Consider the following 19,795-nt stretch of genomic DNA (forward strand, 5'->3'; position numbering starts at 1 on the left):
CCAATTTTGACGGCACTACTAAAACCCATCTGTTCAGACTGCACCTTGTCCCATGAAAAGAAACGCTTTCTCGGTATTATACCGTTTCTAAATGCAGTACTTTAAGCAGTTACGCGTAAGTTTAAGTACTTGCATTGTTCTTGTAATTTCTGGTTTGTATCCACATGGTTGATTGCACTCATTGTAAGTTGCTCTGGATATAAGCATCAGCTAAATACATGTAGTGTAAAAAAGTTGTTCTTCATTTTACATCACTGTGTGTTACTGTGCTTGAAGCCCTTTAGAAATCCTCACAACACTCAAAATACACTTGCCAATGGTCAAATGTTGAGTTAAAAGCCATGTCCCACACATTTGATTTAACACTACTCTACCACAGTACATGTTCTGACACAATCCCATCCAGCTGGCCCCACAATGACCACACACCAACTCACAATTGCCAGCAGGATTTGTAGGATTTTGACTTTAACTATACAACTGCTGCCAACATTCCTGGCATAATCCCAAATGTCTCTGTAATTACAACAACAGAGCAGCACTGCCTTCCTCATACTAAGCCGGACTACATGAAGGATATTGAGGGAGAAAAGAGTGATGCTAGCAGAAAAGAGTAAGAGATACAGATGGTGCACATTCAGATGTGGAGGGGTTAAAGCAGGGAGATTCAGCCAGCTGTTATGTAAACCCTGTCTTTATGTGGGACTGAAGACATATGGCTGAGCTTAGAACTAACAGAGGAAGCCCTTGCACTGAAAACATCCTGCACACCCAACAACCAGGCATCTATGAGGATTACAATAATTTATAATGCACCAGAAGGCTGGCAAGTACAGGGAAATACAGTCACACTTTACATTGCTTAACGTAAACTGTCAGCATTTAAACCATTGCGTTTAATCCAGTTACCAGCTAACAGTAACGTAGCGTCCTGTGTAGCGATGCTTCTGAGAAAAAAAAAAAAGAGACATATGTGGGGGATAGGCCCCCCACATATGTAGAAGAGGTAGATTTGTTCCCCTCAAAACATCTGACCGTTCACGGGGCAAAGAACATGTTTATGCCCTTCAAACCTGTAAATATGTTTCCCGCCGATTTCAGAAACCACTATCTTGGAGCGTAACATCCTAAACGTGCAGCACACGTCTCTTTTCTCTTTCTCCAAAATGAAGCTGCCTTCAAGTGCTGTCAGTAATGTCCAAAACTATAAACGATCTGACAGGAACCTGTGACTTTGAAATATAATGTCTACTTGTGCTACATTGGGGGGTTAGAGAACGCAACTGGGGTGTAGACAATAGAAAAATAAAGATGTGATTTGTGCAGAAAAAAGGCACAATTTGTTGCATACAAATGACGTGTTTTTTGCTCAAGATGTTTTGTCGGAGGATCCCTATACCCCCCCCCCCCCAAACAAAACCTACACCCTTGGACAAGATCCATCTGCAACTCTATTCAGACATGCACGTTTATGTTTAAATATATGAATTGCAGGCATGTTCTCCCAGATACATTTCACAATTATTTTTCCTTCTTCAGATATTCACCCACATTCAACTAGGCAACTAATTAAATCTTTTTGCCTAGTCATACATCAAAACATATAGAGAGGTCCATGACTTTGGATTTCAATGGTTCACTAAAAATATTACCTTCCTTACCGGCCTATAGGTCACTGTTGAAGAACTTTCTCATTTCATCTTAAACCTTATGTTAGGTTTTGTAAAGATATTTCTTGGGGCATTGTAGCCTTTAATGGACAGGACCACTGGAGACAGGAAAGGGGGGAGAGAAGAGGGAAGACATGAAGCAAATGGTCACAGGTCGGACTCAAACCCTGAGCCGCTGCATCGAGGACTGAGCCTATGCGCGTGGGCGCCCGCTCTACCAGGTGAGTTATCCAGGCGCCCACCTTGCCCTTTTACTTGCTTCACTTTTTTGTGTATATATTCTTGTGTCTGTTGTATTGTTTTATTTTGGTGGAGTATTTCTATGATTTTCATTAGTTTTTTTTGCCTTTTAGGCTTCCTTGTTTTCCTGCACTGAAATAGCTTTTTTAAGCTATTTTATGTACTTAAATACTAATATCGTTGTGCAAAAAACTAAACTAAGTCTTATTTCAGTAATTTCTGATTGGCCGACAGATGTCTATTAAAATTATACATGAGAATTATGGCTATCAAAATTACAGGAAAAATAATACGTCAAAAAAATTAAAGCGACAGTAATTTTGTCAACATGAGGGAAGCTAGGACTGTGTCCAAATCAGATATTTTCAATTGATATTTTCAATTTTTAAGTCACTATATGTAGTTGTGTACTCTTCCATCTGATGTACATTAATGACCTGGAAGAGAAAACGAGACCAACAGTCAGGGGCGTAGCAAACGTTTTTATTATTGCCTTTTCCTGGGTCTGACTTTTCCCACAAAGTCAGAGAATGGTTAACAGCAGATTGACGTTGCTACAGTAACACATTCTAATGGGTATCAGATTTTGGTGTAACATGGGAAAAGCCAGTGTTAGGGGGTATGCTGGTAAAAGGTAGCAGGAGATTTCTTTATATAGGGCTAATAGTATTTCAATGTTATTTGAGAAGTTATATGTTGTAGCTTGTGGCTGATACTGAGGCAGGGACAAGTCTATCTTTCTTGTTGTTCTTTTGTTAGATAAAATGTAATCATGTCATCATTTGCACCGTGATTATATTTACCATTTAGTTTACATGCCAAAATAAAAATGGTGGAATGGATTACCAAAGCATGTGCAGGCTGTGTGTGTCCCTGCTGCTTTAGAGATTACAGCAGCCCTATAGAGATGGAATTACCGGCCTATCAACGATTACAAAAGGATACACATGCTCTTGGCCGTCAAAATTAGTGGATGTACTACTCCGGTGCTAGTGTGGCTGTATTTCACTCAAAAGGACTATCACATTTGTACATGTATACATATACACAAATGCATGTATGTGAAACTTTGATTTAACACATTTGTCACATATTTTTCCTTAGTACATTTAATTTTCATCATTTTTGTATGTGTAATAGTGTCCATAGACAATGTACCTTACACCCCCCAACCCTTTCTAGAGTGAGGTCCTTTTTCACACTGTCCCATAGTTTCCAGTGAGGTTGAATTGCGTTACATAATTTCCCACTCAATCCTGTTACATCATCCAAACCAAAATAAAACCATTCTCTCAGTATTTGTGATAAGAGGGGGAATGTCATCATCAAACTTGTCAGGCTAGATCATTCATCTCTGTTTTTATGAGTCCTAACTTAAAAAGACTAACACTTGTCATACTTTTTTTTTCATAATTTTAGTTTCACTTTCTGCCTCTCTAACCCAGGCCAGCACTCACAGATCATCCTGCCAAACGGCTAGTGGGAGAAAACATACTGCTCTCACACAATGGCATGAGTGGCCCCTCATACCTGGAACCACTGAAGCCATTTTAAGGTTTTTTTGTCACAAATTTCAAACAGAAAAATACACATATTGAAGCTATAGTGCGTAGTTTTTTTCACTGCCCCATGTGGTATTCTATGACTGTCTGCGCGTCCACATAACACAAGCCTTCCGTGACCGAGCACTGTGTAACGGACGTTAATTAATATCAAAAAGTTACGCTCTACAAGATACAGAATAAAAGAATGTAATAGGCATGGGTCTGTATATGCTTGTAATGAAACAAATACCATGAGTATTGCAATTACAACTTTAATGTATTTATTTGAAATGTATGGGTAAAAAGCGGCCGAAATGGGTTTCCTCAGGAGGGGGGCCGGCGTCTCCCTTAGAGATAGGGTGAGAAGCTCAGTCATCTGAGAGGAGCTCGGAGTAGAGCCGCTGCTGCTGCTCCTCGTCGAAAGGAGCCAGTTGATGTGGTTTGGGCATCTGGTAAGGATGCCTCCTGGGGGCCCCCCTAGGGAGGTGTTCCAGGCACGTCCAGCTGGGAGGAGGCCCCGGGGAAGACCCAGGACTAGGTAGAGGGATTATATCTGGCCTGGCAACGCCTCAGGATCCCCCAGTCGGAGCTGGTTGGTGTGGCTCGGGAAAGGGAAGTTTGGAGGCTGGAACTGCTTCCCCAACGACCTGATCCCGGATAAGCGGACGAAGATGGATGGATGGATTTTCCATTTAACATTTTATTTTGAAACACACTGCACACTGGCAGGGAGAGAGATTACTAAACTGCACTTTCTGTCCTTGACCGCTCATAAAAAACAGTATATACCTTAGGAACGGTATGACAGTTTGGAAACCTTGAAACTGGTAATCGGCCCATGCCTAGAATGTATTTTTTGTCATGTCTGCTCATCACTTCCTCATCCACCACCAGTGTATGTGTACTGTATGCGTCCCTCGTCTATTGTGCATTATGCAGATACAGTAGATGGATCACTAGACCACGATCACACACACCGCCCACACGGAAACTTGAACCCAAGAGCTGAAGCAGAGGAGAATCCATTTCATAAAGACACGTTTCAGCAGCTGTTAATCTTTCTCCATGTTGTCAGCTCCTCTGCACACAGTCACATACAAAAACAACACCACACGCAGGATCCCATTTCATCAAATGCGTGCACACGTTCTGTGTTGTATGCAGTATGTCCTTTTCTTTGTGAAAATCTTTCATCACAACAAGATGAACATGCACTGCTGAATGCAGTATAAATGCATTAAATGATTTCAGTAGCATCCCACGTTTGACAGACTATGTCCACTTCATGACAATCAGTTGTCATGAAGCCCCAACCCCACACAGGATAAGCAGTTGGGTGGAGAGATTATACAATAGTGGGGTTGAGCAATATATCAACTTTGTATCGATGTTGCGATATGAGACTAGATATCGTCAAGAATATTGTGATATTTAATTTTCTCTATATCGCCTAGCACTATACACAAGTAAAATATTTTTGATGTAGTACTCCTATAGACCTGGTTTACAATATAACAAATGTATAAGGAATCCATGCCCTGTGAATATAGAAAAACAAATGTAACTACTGCAAAATTGCAAAGATATAATACTTGAACAAGTTTGATGGCGCTTCAAATAACTGGAATACTGGCTAAAGATATTAATCGTCTTTAGCCATTATTCCAGTTAGCAATTATTAGTTAACACTTATTGCTAAAGTAGTTCCTGTGTTAAAATCTAGACACCAAAGTTTATTTAGCAACTACCTCCCTATTTCTTTCCTTCCATGGTTTTCAAAGACTTTGGAGAAGTTGGTTCACAATAGAATGATAAAACATCTGCAGGAGTGGAACATACTAAATAAACACTAGTATGGATTTAGAAACATTATTGCACAGAAATCACTGTGTTTCAACTGATTGAAAACATTCCCACTGCTTTAAACAATGACTATGCTTTCGGGATATTTCTTGACTTAATAACTTTGACACCGTTAATCATGACATCTTACTCTTAACGATGTTACAGCTATGGTTTTCTGGATTCCCTTTTAATTGGTTTTACAATTATATTTAAAATGGCAGCAACTACGGTTCCACAGAGAGAAATAGATCAAGCTTGAAGACTGAAGGACCTTGCTTTTGTAGGTCTCAATCTAAAAAATGTGAGTTAATGTTTGGTCCGATCATCAATAATAACCAACCTTAGACAACTGGAGGAGCATTTACAGTATACCAATAAATTAGGTTAGGGCAATCGCTTACATTTTTTCAGAATTAAGGTTCCATGCAATGTTGGAATTTAATTAAGTACTACAGTTAAGTACAAATGTGAGATACTTGTACTTCACGTGAGTCTTTTCTTTTCATGCCGCTTTCTACTTCTGCTACATTTCAGAGAGAAATATTGTACTGGGAGGGACATTGGCTCTCTATATGCATATGCGAAACGGCTTCTACATTAATCAATCAAACTGGCTAATAAAACAAATTCAAAATCAGCTTGGCTGTCCTGCCAGTGGCCTACCACTTTCAAGCAAAACCTGCCGTTATGAAACGGTATGTTCAAGCAGCATACCACTTACAGTACATGATCCCATGACATATGATAGATAGATAGATAGATATTTATTGATCCCAATAAAATGGGAAATTATAGTGTTACAGCAGCAAAATCACTCACACAGCAAAGAATATAAATATAAAGGACATACCTACCTACCTACCTACCTACCTTAATAATAGGATAAAATACAAGAACAAATATTTGAATATATACAAGTTGGGAATAACAAAAATGTTCCACTGCTTAAATAGTATGATAAATATGTGGATAAACCTATTGTGCAGGTTGCACTTAGCGCAGTACTGTGGTGTCTCAGAGTCTTATCTAGCACCCAGTAATGACGTGGTAAAAACTTTTTATTGCCTGTGGTAGGAATGATTTCTTGTTGTGGTACGTGCAACGTCGAAGCTGTCAGAGTCTCTTAGAGAAGAAGCCCCTATGGCGCCAGGAGATCGTTCTATGTCACTGTACGAATTGGCATAGCACTCAGGGATGAGCTTATACCTCTGTACCACTAGAGGCCTACAATTAGCAACTTTGCAATCTCTGCGTCACTCTGTTTGTGATGCTCTATAAAAGGACAACTCACCCCTCCACCTTCTAATAAAGACATCAGATCATCAGCTATTACTCTCTCTCCTCACTCCACAAGCCTGTCTGTGTCTAAGCCTCTATTCATCCCACCATCCCATCAATCAATGCCATAAATCAGCTCATGGTGAAGCACACACACTCGCACAGAGACGCACGCACGCACATACACACATAGCACACACAGCAAATTCTACTCTTCATTTTGCTTTGTGCAGTGTCAGCAGAAAGGGCCAATTAAGCTTCTGTTTGTATTGCAATAAACATTAATAACCATGAGGAGTGTCTGCAGAGAAATTCACTGAGCTCACACTCGGGCTGCAATCTGTGTCGAGAGTCAAATCTAGATAGACAGAGTAGCTTTTGTGCTGCTCTGTATGTCCAGACAAAATGAGATCAGATGCATTAGAAAATGGCTTAAAATATGACTATACAGTATACGTCAGTTTATCTATATGGTTTTATTCACTTTTGTAATGCAGTCATAGACTGCAAGACATTTGCTATTCTAGAAAAAAATGACTGCAGGCTCTCAACACCTTTCCAGAATATTAGCTACTACCATCAGGGAGAAGATTCCGTGTGCCGAGATGTTGAAATAGAAAAAAAAAAAAACCTTAAGTTATTATTTTCTCCCAACTTCTTTCAAGCTGCTGAACTCCTTTTGAAAAAGATAGCACAACAGAGCAAAGTGCAATAAATACACCAGCACTTTTTTTACATAGCAGCTACGAGTCACTTTTGAAGAGGTAGTATCATCTGCACAGTCATGTGTCCTTCCTTCATGTCCTAGGATGTCTTATGTTGATCTTAGAATGATTTCATGTCAATTTTAGAACGTAACGGGTATTCTATTCTAGAACTAATTGATTATTATAGTATTGCACAGACAATAATAGGAGACAAAAGTTGAAATTCAACATACACTTTCCGGCCACTTTATTAGGTACACTGTCAATGCTCGTTAACACTTAATTTCTAAGCAGCCAATCACATGCGGCAACTCAGTGCATTAGGCTGTAGACATGGTACAGAGATTCCTGCAGTTCAAACGGCATCAGTATGGGGAAAAGGTGATTTGAGTGACTTTGAACGTGGCATGATTGTTGGTGCCAGAGGGCTGGTCTGAGTATTTCAGAACTGCTAATCTACTGGGATTTTCACACACAACCATCTCTAGGGTTACGAGAATGGTCCGAAAAGAAAAAACATCCAGTGAGCGGCAGTTCTGTGGGCGGAAATGCCTCGTTGATGCCAGAGGTCAGAAAATTTGGCCAGACGGGTTCGAGTGATGAAGGCAACAGTGACTCAAAAAACCCACCTTAAAACCAAGGTTGGGCAGAAAGGGGCACTCTGAACGCACAGTACGTCGAACTTTAGGCAGAGGCTACAGCAGCAGAAGACCACAGGGGTTGCCACCCCTTTTCAGCTAAGAACAGGAAACTGAGACTACATTTGCACAAGCTCATCGAAATTGGACAATAAAAGATTGGAAAGACGTTGCTGTCTGATGACCCTCGTTTTCTGCTGCGACAGTCGGATGTAGGTCAGAATTTGGCGTCTACAAAGAAAGCATGGATCCATCCTGCCTTGTATCAACGGCCCAGGCTGGTGGTGGTGGTTGGGGTCATTTGGGGGGGAAAATTTTCTTGGCACTCTTTGGGCCCCTTGGTACCCAAATTTAGCATCGTTGCAAGCCAAGCTACCTGAGTATTGTTTGCTGACCGTCCATCCCTTTATGACCATAATGTACCAACTTCTGATGGCTACTTCAGCAGGATAATGCGCCGTCATAAAGGTGGAATCATCACAGACTGGTTTCTTGAACATGACAATGAGTTCGCTGTACTCAAATGTCCTCCACAGTCACCAATCTCAATCCCAAAAGGCATCTTTGGGGTGTGGTGGAACGGGAGATTCGCATCATGGATGTGCAGGGCCCACAAATCTGCGGCACACTGTGTGATGCCATCATGTCAAAATGGACCCAAAATCCCTGAGGGAAAGCTTCCACACCTTGTTTAATCTATGCCACGAAAAATTTAGGCAGTTCTGAAGGCAAAAGGGGGTCCAACCCGTACTAGCATGGGGTACCTAAAAAGTGGCCGGTGAGTGAAATCAAATTTTTGGTCATTATGTTATAATATTTATAAATGATAAATTACATGTGTAATATTTCTCAACAGATACACTCCAAACTCTTATGACGCACAATACTAACCTCCTTGCAGTTTAGGACCAAAATGTATGTCTGCTGTGTATAACCAAGGGGTGACTATTGATGTATCTGTACTTATTATTTGCTTGTTGCTAACTTCGCTCTGGGGAGCTTATTCCCTGCAGTCCTTATGTGTTCTCGCCTCGCAGTTTTCCTTGGATTAGGGTGGCACCTAAATCAGGGTTTCAGCTGCCGCTGTGGTCCTGCTCGGCGCCCTGCTACACGCTGAACTACTACAACTACTGCTTCTAGTCACAGATGCATTATACTTATTGTTACTATATAACTGCCACTGTTCATCTTCTCCCCAAACGGCACCGGCAGACCAGGGCCTTAGTCTGTCCAAGGTTTCTGTCTGAAAGGGGGGTTTTCCTCGCCGTTGTTGCACTGTTGCTTGCTCTTGGGAGAAATATTGGGTCTTTGTAAATTATAGAGTGTGGTCTAGACATCATAGGTGTGATTGGCACAGGACAAAGAAAAGCAGGAAAAAATACACAGCGACAGCGCGCACATGCACGCGTTTTTATCCAAATTAAGTGATTTTGAATGGAAAAATGCCTTATGGAAACAAGAAAATTCGATGGAATTCCATGAATATCGACTCAAAAGATATATGTTCGGTCTCATCTGATTTTATCTTGATTTTTATACTGCTTATGCGATAAACGCTGATGGAAACGTCAATTGCTGAATAAATAATGAATTGCGATTAAGTTTTAGGTGATTTTATGGTTGCAACCCGGCACAAAACAAAGAAGAAGTTTTAGTTAATTACCGCCCAGTATTTCCTTTCTGTCTGCACACATGGGGGGTGTCAACAAAGACAGATGGAAGTAGAATAACGAGTTTCTAAATTTAATTTATCAGGAACTTGCTAAAGAAATGTCCGATGAAGGTTAGGACAAGCCGTGGACGTCCTGCGGAGTAAATGGAAGACGCTCAAACAGCAAGACATGTCTCAAAAAAGAGTCTAGCAGCAATGTCGGAGGGACAATAAAAGGCAAGTTGCATCTGCATCGTCACAGCAACGTGTTGATAGCGACGTGTTTTTTTAACTTATTATAGCTTGAAATGTTGCTATCAGCTGGGACATGAGCACTATTACAACTTGTCAAAGACTGATCATGTATTGATAGATGGGATCCTTTTTGTCTAGAAAAACTTCCCAAATGTTTGCTTGAATGTTGTGCGATTCAGTGCGAAAATGAACGCAAACACCTTAAAATGTTTAAAATCAATTTGATATACCAATTCTATTGCAAAACAGCATATGACGTCATTACACGCAGGTGTTTCTTGGCTTTAAAGCCGTTGGATGAAAACACACTTTCACCGGCTTTATTCACATTAGTTTTTTTTTCCCGAACTTCAGATAGTTTGATTGACAAGTGGATGGAACTTAGCTAGTGTAACGTACGTTACTCACTGTAGATCTTCTATTAGCTTCAGCTCACTAATGTTAGCTGTCAACTTCCCGACTAACGGTTAGCTAGTGATCTAGCGAGGATTGTCCCTTCAGACCACAGTGGACTTCAGTGGACTCTCCATCCAAACTCCCAACTGGACCCTCGTCTGCCACGACCTCTTTGCACTGCCGAAAATGGTGCTCCTAAAATATTCCTCACTGCAACTTCTCAACGTTATCTGCTACGTCGCTCCAGCTTGCTTTGCCAACACAAAATAAAAGTAAAAGTAATGTCTCATTGTCGGCTTCAGCTAAGAAAGAAATTTTCCCCCACACGTTTAAAATTCTTAGAACACATCAGATAACCCTCCGCAACGACTGCAGGCTCTTTGGTTGAGGTCTGCTTTGGATAAAGTTCCATCTTGATCAATGAATGGACTACTTGCGGAGTGACATGAAGACAAGAATTAGAGGCACAAAAAATGTTGACAGCAGTAAGTGGTTATTATGTTTACCAATCTTCCCCCAAAAAACGGATTTGCATGATTTATGAGAGCCTAATTTTTAGGTCGGAAAAGCCGGATTTCACACCCCTGAGACCAACTCTATCTGTAAAGTGTCTTTAGATAACTCTTGCTATGATTTGATAATATAAATAAAATTGAATTGACGTATGTGATCATAAGATTCTTGAGACTAAAGTAAAAGTTTAAAAGAGTAAAAAATGTCATGGTATTAATGCATCGGTAGACATTGATTTGAATATGTGTGTTAAATACTTGGTCCTGTATTATCTTCCCCTGATGTGGTGCTATAGTCGTGGAAAAACAGGCATGTAACAAAGTACTTCAGCTGTGCTTTGTCGATATGGGGCGACACCTACGAGCTAGTTCAGGCAGTCAACTCAAGCTGCACTGCATACACACGTGACATGCCTCACTCCTCAATTTGGCGGTCTATTTAAGGTGCACAGTTTCCCCATCTCTGCCTCGTCAATGCTGCTGCTGCCCTGCTACTTTATCATCACTCCTCAATATCTCATTTAACCCAATCAGCTGGGAGTGTTGAGGTCAGAGTCTGGCCGCCAAACACAATGTTTCACTCTTGCAATAAACATTTCCAGCATGAGCTGTCTGACTGAACTTCTGGTTGTCAATAAAAAAATTAAAAAAAAATTTAATAAAAAATTTGAAATTTAACATACGTCAGTTTTGTACAAGGCTCATCTCTCCTAGCTGCATCAATATTTTTCTATTGACAATAGATCAAATCATAATACATGTATTATTATAGCACTTTAAAAATTACTCAAAGGGCAGGACGAAGGAGGGCAATGTTTTTAAGATGGAAGAATGCCGATTTTGTAATGTGGTTGATGTGGTAGAGGAAGGAGAGGGTTTGGTTTGTGTAATGTGAAAGGTCCATCCATCCATCTTCATCCGCTTATCCGGTATCGGGAAAGGTGTCATTGTTATTGACGAACCCACAGAGAACTGTCACCAACTCTGCAGTTGCCCTCAACTCTATACAGATATTAGCCAACTGTGTTTACAAGTTTACAACTCGTTCCACTGCAAAATCCCAATGCTTCTTCCACCACTGGTAAAGCACAATCCTACATAACAGCTAACCAGAAAGCTATTGACTACATCAAAATGTTAAGCATGACAATATTTATTTTCTAACATGGTATCCCCATCATCTCTCCAAGTCTGGGAGGATCAGAAAGTAGAGATACATCCTTTAAGTATTCAATTTTAATATTCAATACTTCAATTATTTACTTAGATTTTTTTGTTTACAATATATCAAAATGTTTATTTTCCATTCTCTCTCTCTCTGCTCTAGACTGCAGTAATAAAGAGAAAGCTTATCAGACCTTTGGCACATACATACAGACACGAGTGTATACCAGTAGATCTTTTGGCCGCTACAACCATTAGCATGGCCAACAGTTTGAACCCAAGAAATTAACGTGTCTGTGTGTGTGTATGTGTGTGTGTGTGTGTGCGTGCGTGTTTGTGTATTGGCAACCTGCCACAATTATCATCACAGTTCCATGGCCAACTGGGTAGACCCTGCAAATGAGCTGACATCAGCAAGGGTGTGTGGGGGGTGTGTGTGTGTGTGCCTCATGCCACAGTTCAATTCAGCCTACAATGAACCAGTAAAGTGACTGCGATGCAAAGCAAAATAAATCGACCCAAATTCAGTTAGGCAAAGACCAATCAGAATATTCCTGGGGCCTATTGCACGAAAGTAGATAAAGTACCAATAGTAAAAAAAAAGCGAAACTTGACTTTTGTAAAAACAATATTCATGGTTTTTTCTTGACAAGTGACGCCACCCAAAAAAAAAATTAAGAAGCATTGTGGTGTTCCCGGTGTGTGATTTAGTAAACTACACAAAATACGTAGGCCTACGTAGGGGAGAGTAATTGGGGTGGCAGTAGCTCAAACCCATAGGGAGTGGGTTGGAAAAGGAGGGTCATGGTTCAAGTCCCCGTATGGACCAAAAAGAAGGGAGTGGGATGGTGGCTGGGGGAGTGCCACCTTCACCTCCTGGGCACTGCCAGGTGCTGTGAGCAAGGCACTGTACCCCCCCCACCCCCCGGGCGCTGGTTGGCTGGCAGCCACCACTCTTGTCGTGTGTGTGTGGTGGTTGTGTGGGGTTTGTGTGGTGTGGTGTGGGGTTGTGGGGGGTGTGTTGTGTGTGTGTGGGGGGTGTTTTTGGGGTGTGTGGGAAAAAAAAAAAATATTAGGCATACATATTAAAGGGGTAACACAAACGTCCTTCATTAGAGAAGGATAAGCAACAAAACACGACCATCTGCTATTATTAGGCTATCATCTGGGAATATCGCTACATTAATATCATCACAGTTAATCTTTGGAGCGTGTCCTGTATAAACCAAGCTGAGACCTGAAGCTCATCTCTACTGTTACAGAGAGAGTGGACACTGATGTGCAGGCACCGGCCACGGGCAGCCCGGGCAGCGGGCACCGTGCGGGCCGCAAGCCAGGCAGCCTTGAAACAGTACCGTCCCACCGGGAAAGTCCCACTCTGCATCTGGGTGCCAGTGCAACCATTTGTAACCATCTAAACAGCTGTAGTAAGGTTAAAATCAAACTTGCAACAACAATAGCAACAAGTAGGCTAATGCATGTTATTAAAATAAAGCAGAAGACAACTGAATAACTGTTAAACACGTTTATTTTGGATCAGAGCGGCAGCTGGTTTGACACATGAGACTCCAGGATTAATCTTAGCCTGGCTGTTAGCCTGCTCTGGACCAGGCTAGCCGCAAAGAATACATCTCTATGGTTACTTGGCTGGGTTTAATTCAATCTGGTTTCGTGCAACCGAGTCAAAGCTAAATTCATCCATGATAACTTGAATATCCCGGCTTAATTCCTTATCCTAGTTTCGTGCAACAGGATGACATGTAACTATGGCTTATCAGGATCAGGAAATCAACTTGACAGTCTCCTGCTGACTCTGCTAACCTTCTGCCATCTCTGCTAGCCTGGGCTAGCTATCCAGCTGTTTTTGTGAAAAGGAGTCTGGTGGCTTTGAAGTAAGAGGTATATGTCTTCTAAATGTAGTGTACACTTATACTGACATACAGGGCATGAAATTAACACCCGCTAACCCGCCAAATACGGGGGAATTTTGCACTTGGCGGGTAACACTGTCAATCTACCTACCACGTTGGCTGGTAGCCAATGAGAATTGGGTGATTCAGACGCATAACAATTTGTAAGCAGGGTACGCAGTTGCAGTTATTAGGTGGCTAAAATATGTTTTGCTGCTACCTCTGTTCACAGCAGTACATATTGCTCTATTTAAAGCCACCAGACTTCTTTGACAAAAACAGTACTTTCATCTGGCGGAACACAGAGTTGCTATGGCTGCCTCAATTGTGTGACTTTCGTCAGAGGGTTAAAAAAGTATTGGATATTTTGACATTAATACATGTTTCCCCTCAAATAAAAAAGCTATTCAAGATCCTTTTGGTGTCTCTTAGGGCTGAGAGGCTGTTTATGAACCGCGATGTTAGCAATTCGACAGCAACAGCAGTTGGCCCTGCAGAGCCCTGCTGCTATTTTCTCTGAGCCCTATCATATATGGGACACTTCACATGAAGTTAGACTTTAGAGAGTTTAGTGGTGGCTTTGAGAGGCTGCAGCCAGCCTCTGGGACCAGAACAAAATACAGCACTGCAGAAACCTGTCAGTGAGTGTTGGTTCTATGCCATAGGTAGGTCTCCTAGAAATAGGCTGCCCATGCAGCCAGCCATCCATCTACACCACGCATCAGCCATGATGTATGAGATGCTACACAGAGCCCATTATTTAAACTCTTTTTGCATGCTCTGCTCTACCTCTGAGACACACACACACACACACACACACACACACACACACACACACACACACACACCACAGTTGCTGCAACAACTGCAGGGTCGCATCACAGAAGAAAGACATTCTTTATCCTACTTTTGCGGGTTTTAAAACCAGGACAATAAGGAGCACAGCCATTTGGGTGTGTAGACCAGGTTTTTATGCATAGGCTACAATTTACACTGGTTTACATTGATCCTAGTTTTACATTACAATGGTTAGTATCTTTATTTAATTAAAACTAAAATCATATTAGCTACAATGTTAAACGTGTAAGCAACCACCAAAGGCTTGCATCATGTGGACAGTGTTTTTGGGAAACTACGCACAATAGCTTTAAGTGTAAGATGGGAAAAAAAGGTTTCCCAAACTGACAATTCAACACTGACACTTTACACAGAGCTCTACAACTGCTGGGTTTTCACCCCGCTCTAGGGATGGGCAATACGGCCCAAAATCCATATTGCGATATACATTGCAGCCTCTTGCGATAATGATATATATCACTGCTAAACATATTATTATTTTTAAACAGAAAGAAACGTATGTAGTTTTTAAGACTTTTTTTTAAAGATGTTTTTTGGGCATTTTCAGCCTTTTTTTTTTGACGGGACAGCCAAAGATATGAAAAGGGAGATTGAGGGGGAATGACATGCAGCAAGGGGCCGCATGTCGAACCTGGGCCCACTGCTTTGAGCGGTAAACCTCTATATATGGACGGCCGCTCTACTAACTGAGCTATCAGGCAGCCCGTTTTGAGAACATTTATTGTGCAAAACTGTAATTATAAAAAGGTAAATAAAAACATGTTCACTAGTTGCAAAGACAGAGAATAAGCTTAAAGTATTGAGTTTCTTTCCTTTAGTGCCAATCATTCTAAAAGGCACTTAGTTTTAGTCCTTGGTTCTTAAACGCCCCCCAAGATGCAGAGAAAAGGAAAAACTGGTGTCTTTTTAGTATTAGGCACAGATGCAAACATACTTATTTCAAAGTTTCTTACCTGCAGCCTAATGGCGCGCACACACACACACACACGCGCGCACGCACGCGAAGTATGATGTCTGCAAACACCGGCTGCCAAGATTGCCATCGTTCGTTTTATAGAATGATTCGGCTAAAATCCCTTATCTTCCTTTTTCTTTGTGTTGGCGTTCTAACCTTCAGTGGATTTCTGGGTAAATCCAGACAGCTTGCTAGACAATCTCTCCAATCTGAGTTTTCTGTTGCACGACTAAAACAACTTTTGAACGTACACACGTTCCACCAAAACAAGTTTCTTCCTGAGGCTATTTTACAGAAGCAACGTTATTGTGTCCAAGGCTTAGCGCCACCCAAGAAGATTGTGACTGGTTTAAAGAAATGCCAATAAATCAGAGAACTTCATCAGACCCTCCTCCCCAGCACTGTGGAGATAAGGTCTGGCAATGCGAGACTAGTTTCAAGCATACCCTGGCCTTAGAGTTTAGGGCCATGCTAGTTGCTTTGCCCCAAAATAACTTACAGAAGGCCCTCAAAGCACTTAATTTGCAACTTATCTGAATAATGCTGACTTACTGTGTACTCTACTTCATAGGAAAACATATATTTTACCATTTTACCTGACAGAGAACGCACAGATTCAGATTCTGCTCAGAAAATAGTCCAATTAAAATACGATGCATTATTATTTATTAAACTATCCAGCATTATATTAGAGTTGATCTCCACCTTGAAGTACATTGTGCTAATAACGTCTCTCTTCTTACTTTAAGAAAACATTTTAAAGCAGCACTGTGCGGTCACATGCGGTTTTACCATATGGCTTAGGTAAAGTGCCTCAGGAATTTGTGTTTCTTATAATTTGCTTTTATAAAACTCAACCTATAACACATGTTGAAGCGCAGCTAAAATCAGTTGCGGCTCGGCTGCGGCTCATCTAGAGATTCAGCGTGTCCTCTTTTTGTTGTGTAGCAGTCAGCCACCTAGGTAGCATTAGCGTGCAGAATGGTCGTAAAAAATGTGCCCACCGGCAACCACACAACATGCTGGGGAGTCCTATTATGTAACACATTGTGCAGCGCGGCTCAATCAGTCGTGGCTCAGTTGCAGCTCATCCAGAGATTTGGCATGTCCCCTTTTTTTGTGTAGCAGTCACACATCCAGGTAGTATTAGTGCAATGTGGCTTGGGCGGGGGACACAGGGAGCACAACGTGCTGGAGAGCCAGAGCCTGGCCGTTCCTCTGACATGTCTTTGTGTAGGATTCATTTCATCATTTGAGTGTAGGGTAAACAGCATTCAGCTTTTGGCAGATGACAACTCTGACGACAGAGGTAGCCCACTGCAAAGACATGCTTGACTGAGAGCCGTGAAGCCCCGCTCCCGTCGTGATGTGACATCTTTTGCTCATGCACACACACCTCGATTTACATATCTAATTGTGGTTGAGATAGTTCAGTCTGAAACAAAGTGGTGGACTGACTGACTGAACGTCCAACCAACCAACCAACCAACATTACCGTCCCTAGGGTAGAAGAAAGCCATGGTCGTTAACGTTGCAAGAGGGAAGAAGCCTTTGTGATGGTCCTCTTGCAACATCAATGTGCTCAGCAAATGTATTGATGTTCTGTCCATTAGATGTACGATGTGTTTTAAAGCCACTATGTGAAGGATATTTTGCAAACATAACATCTTTCAAATCGTTTACTGGGCCTAAAAAAGCTAGTGAAAATGTGTGCAGTCCATGTGTTTTTTCCTCACAGCCCTTCATTCTTTGTCCACTTTGTAGATTTCAGATTATATATATATATATATATATATTAATATTAAGTTAATATTTTACCTGAGGGTGGTGGTAGAGGAAAGAATGTTTAATATGGAACTAATTCAAAGCTGCAAAATAGTTGCATATGAATCACATTCTTAAAAGACAGGAATGGCGACTTGGTAGTAAACACAGATATTGATTTGTGTTTATGATTTAGTGACTGCATCATTTAGTAACTGCAGTGAGTAAAAAAACTGTACGACTTCACCATTTCATGTCATGGTTCCTCAGTCACAGAGCCTCCTCTCATCTGCCCCGTGTTTTCATCTCATTTCATCTTCTCCCTCCTCTCCCCACTTCTCCACAGCCTCGTTCCTTTCCTCTCCTTTCTTCCCATCCACTCTGCACTGGAACATTCCGCTATGATCAATCAGATTACATAAGAGCACTGCAGTGAGAAGCAGAGCGAAAGAGAAAAAACAGACTACGGAGAAGGGAGGGGTGCCATGCCATCTCACTTCTACCCTTTTACACTATTACGCCTATCTCTCTCCCCCCCACCCGATCATACCTGCCAGTGTCCACACTGCAGTGAGGGTCACACAAAGGTGGTTTCGTCAACTAAAAAAAGTGCATTTGGCAGCTTGAAGATTAATTCTGCTCCAGTGCACGGAAAGGCTATAAAATATCTAGAGGGTTGATGGAGCTGTTGCTGAATACCAATTACTCAACAGTTACCAAACCAAGACATTTCTACACATGGCAATTGCATTGCACAGCACATCACCAGGACAAAGCTGCCATCCATCCTCTACACCCAGCAGTGCAAGAACATTTTAGCCAATTGGCCGACCCCAACAGTTAAGGGGAGGCCCTTTGCTGTTCCAGTATGACTGTGTGCCATGGAACTCAATAGCCATAAAGACATGGTTGAATGATGTTTGGTTTGGAGAAACTCATAACCACGCTATAATCCCATTTGTACAAACCAGGTAGTATAATTCAACGGACAGAGAACTTCCTAGAAAAAGGAAATTATGTTTCTGTTGTTTGGTCTAGATGTTCCAATACCGATACCAGTATTGGTATTGCCTTAGATACTGCCTAAAACGCTGGTATCGAACATACATAACAAATCAAGAGCACTACAAGCTACATCCTTTCTGAAAAAAATCAGTTGAACCAACACCTCTCTCAAAAACAAATATAGGACTGCAGATTAGACTGGGTAAGCTTTGGTTGACCTAATAAACTGATGTATATTTCAGTCATTCGGAAGCACATGTGCGTACTGGAACACTGACTATACTTAAGATTGACATATAGTTGGTGTGAGCAAAACACTTTACATTTGCGGCAACTGCAAGCTACCAAATAATCTGTCAAATAGTGATACATTTGATATAAGCGAGTTACGGTCACTGTACATCGGTACAGAGGGAATGTGGAAAAATGTCTCTTTCAGTCAAGCAGATCCATTAGAACACTGGTCTTGAGGTAGAATTAAGTGTGATAACTAGCCTGACTAGGACCTGGCTAGTAAGGGTGTGCAAAAAAAAAACTCTTATTCGAATTTCGATTCAAGCTCCACGCATTGGAAATTGATCCACAAAATTCCCAAAATTGATTAACTTTTTTTTTTTTTAAATTGTATGTTTACTGCAATCACGTGATAGATAGATAGATAGATAGATACTTATACTATTGATCCCTATGGGAAATTCAAGGTCCCAGTAGTCCCAGACATCACACACACACACACACACACACAACATACACGTACATCATAACAGATGTTAAAAAACAAAAACACAAATCCAAATGAATAAATGGATAGATACTTATACACTACATATATAATACATACATACATACAACATACATACATACATACATACATACAAAAAGTAACTACAATTACATTCTGCAAATCGATTTTTTTTTTTTTTTAAATCAAGAATCATTTTAGAATTAAGAATTGATATAGAATCAAATCGTGAGCCTAAAAATCGTAATTGAATAGGGACATTTTCTGAATCGCTCACCCCTTCTGGCTAGTCTGGAAGTATCAGTTTCCATGGAAACGTTTTAAACATATTTAAACCAACTTTATGAAACAGGATTTCTTATCAATTAGCCTGGATTACGAATTTAAGCCTGGTTTAACTGAAAATCTAGCTCTATTTCCCAGCCCTCGGTTCATGTACGTTTTCTTTAATTGTTTAGCGGTTGCCTTTTATTGGGAGGACTGTGTTACATTCCAACAATCATGTCACTGCTGAATAAAAAGGGGAAACCTTCATCCCCTGCTGAAATTCTGACTCGTGTGTCATCCTCTGTCGCTCTGTTCATCCTTTGAACCCGTTAAAGGTCACCTTCAAAGCATGCTCCACTTTAAAGCACAAACGCAGTCCTCTCTCACCTTCTGA

The 19,795-nt window shown here is 41.1% G+C and overlaps 1 protein-coding gene across 1 annotated transcript in view; it reads right to left on the bottom strand.

Moving 5' to 3' along the window:
- Positions 1-19,795, bottom strand: part of ryr2a (ryanodine receptor 2a (cardiac)) — a 250,065-nt gene that overhangs the window by 212,143 nt on the left and 18,127 nt on the right. The window lies entirely within an intron of this gene.

This window comes from Etheostoma spectabile, chromosome 21, assembly GCF_008692095.1.
Source record: "Etheostoma spectabile isolate EspeVRDwgs_2016 chromosome 21, UIUC_Espe_1.0, whole genome shotgun sequence".
Taxonomy (NCBI): Eukaryota; Metazoa; Chordata; class Actinopteri; order Perciformes; family Percidae; genus Etheostoma; species Etheostoma spectabile.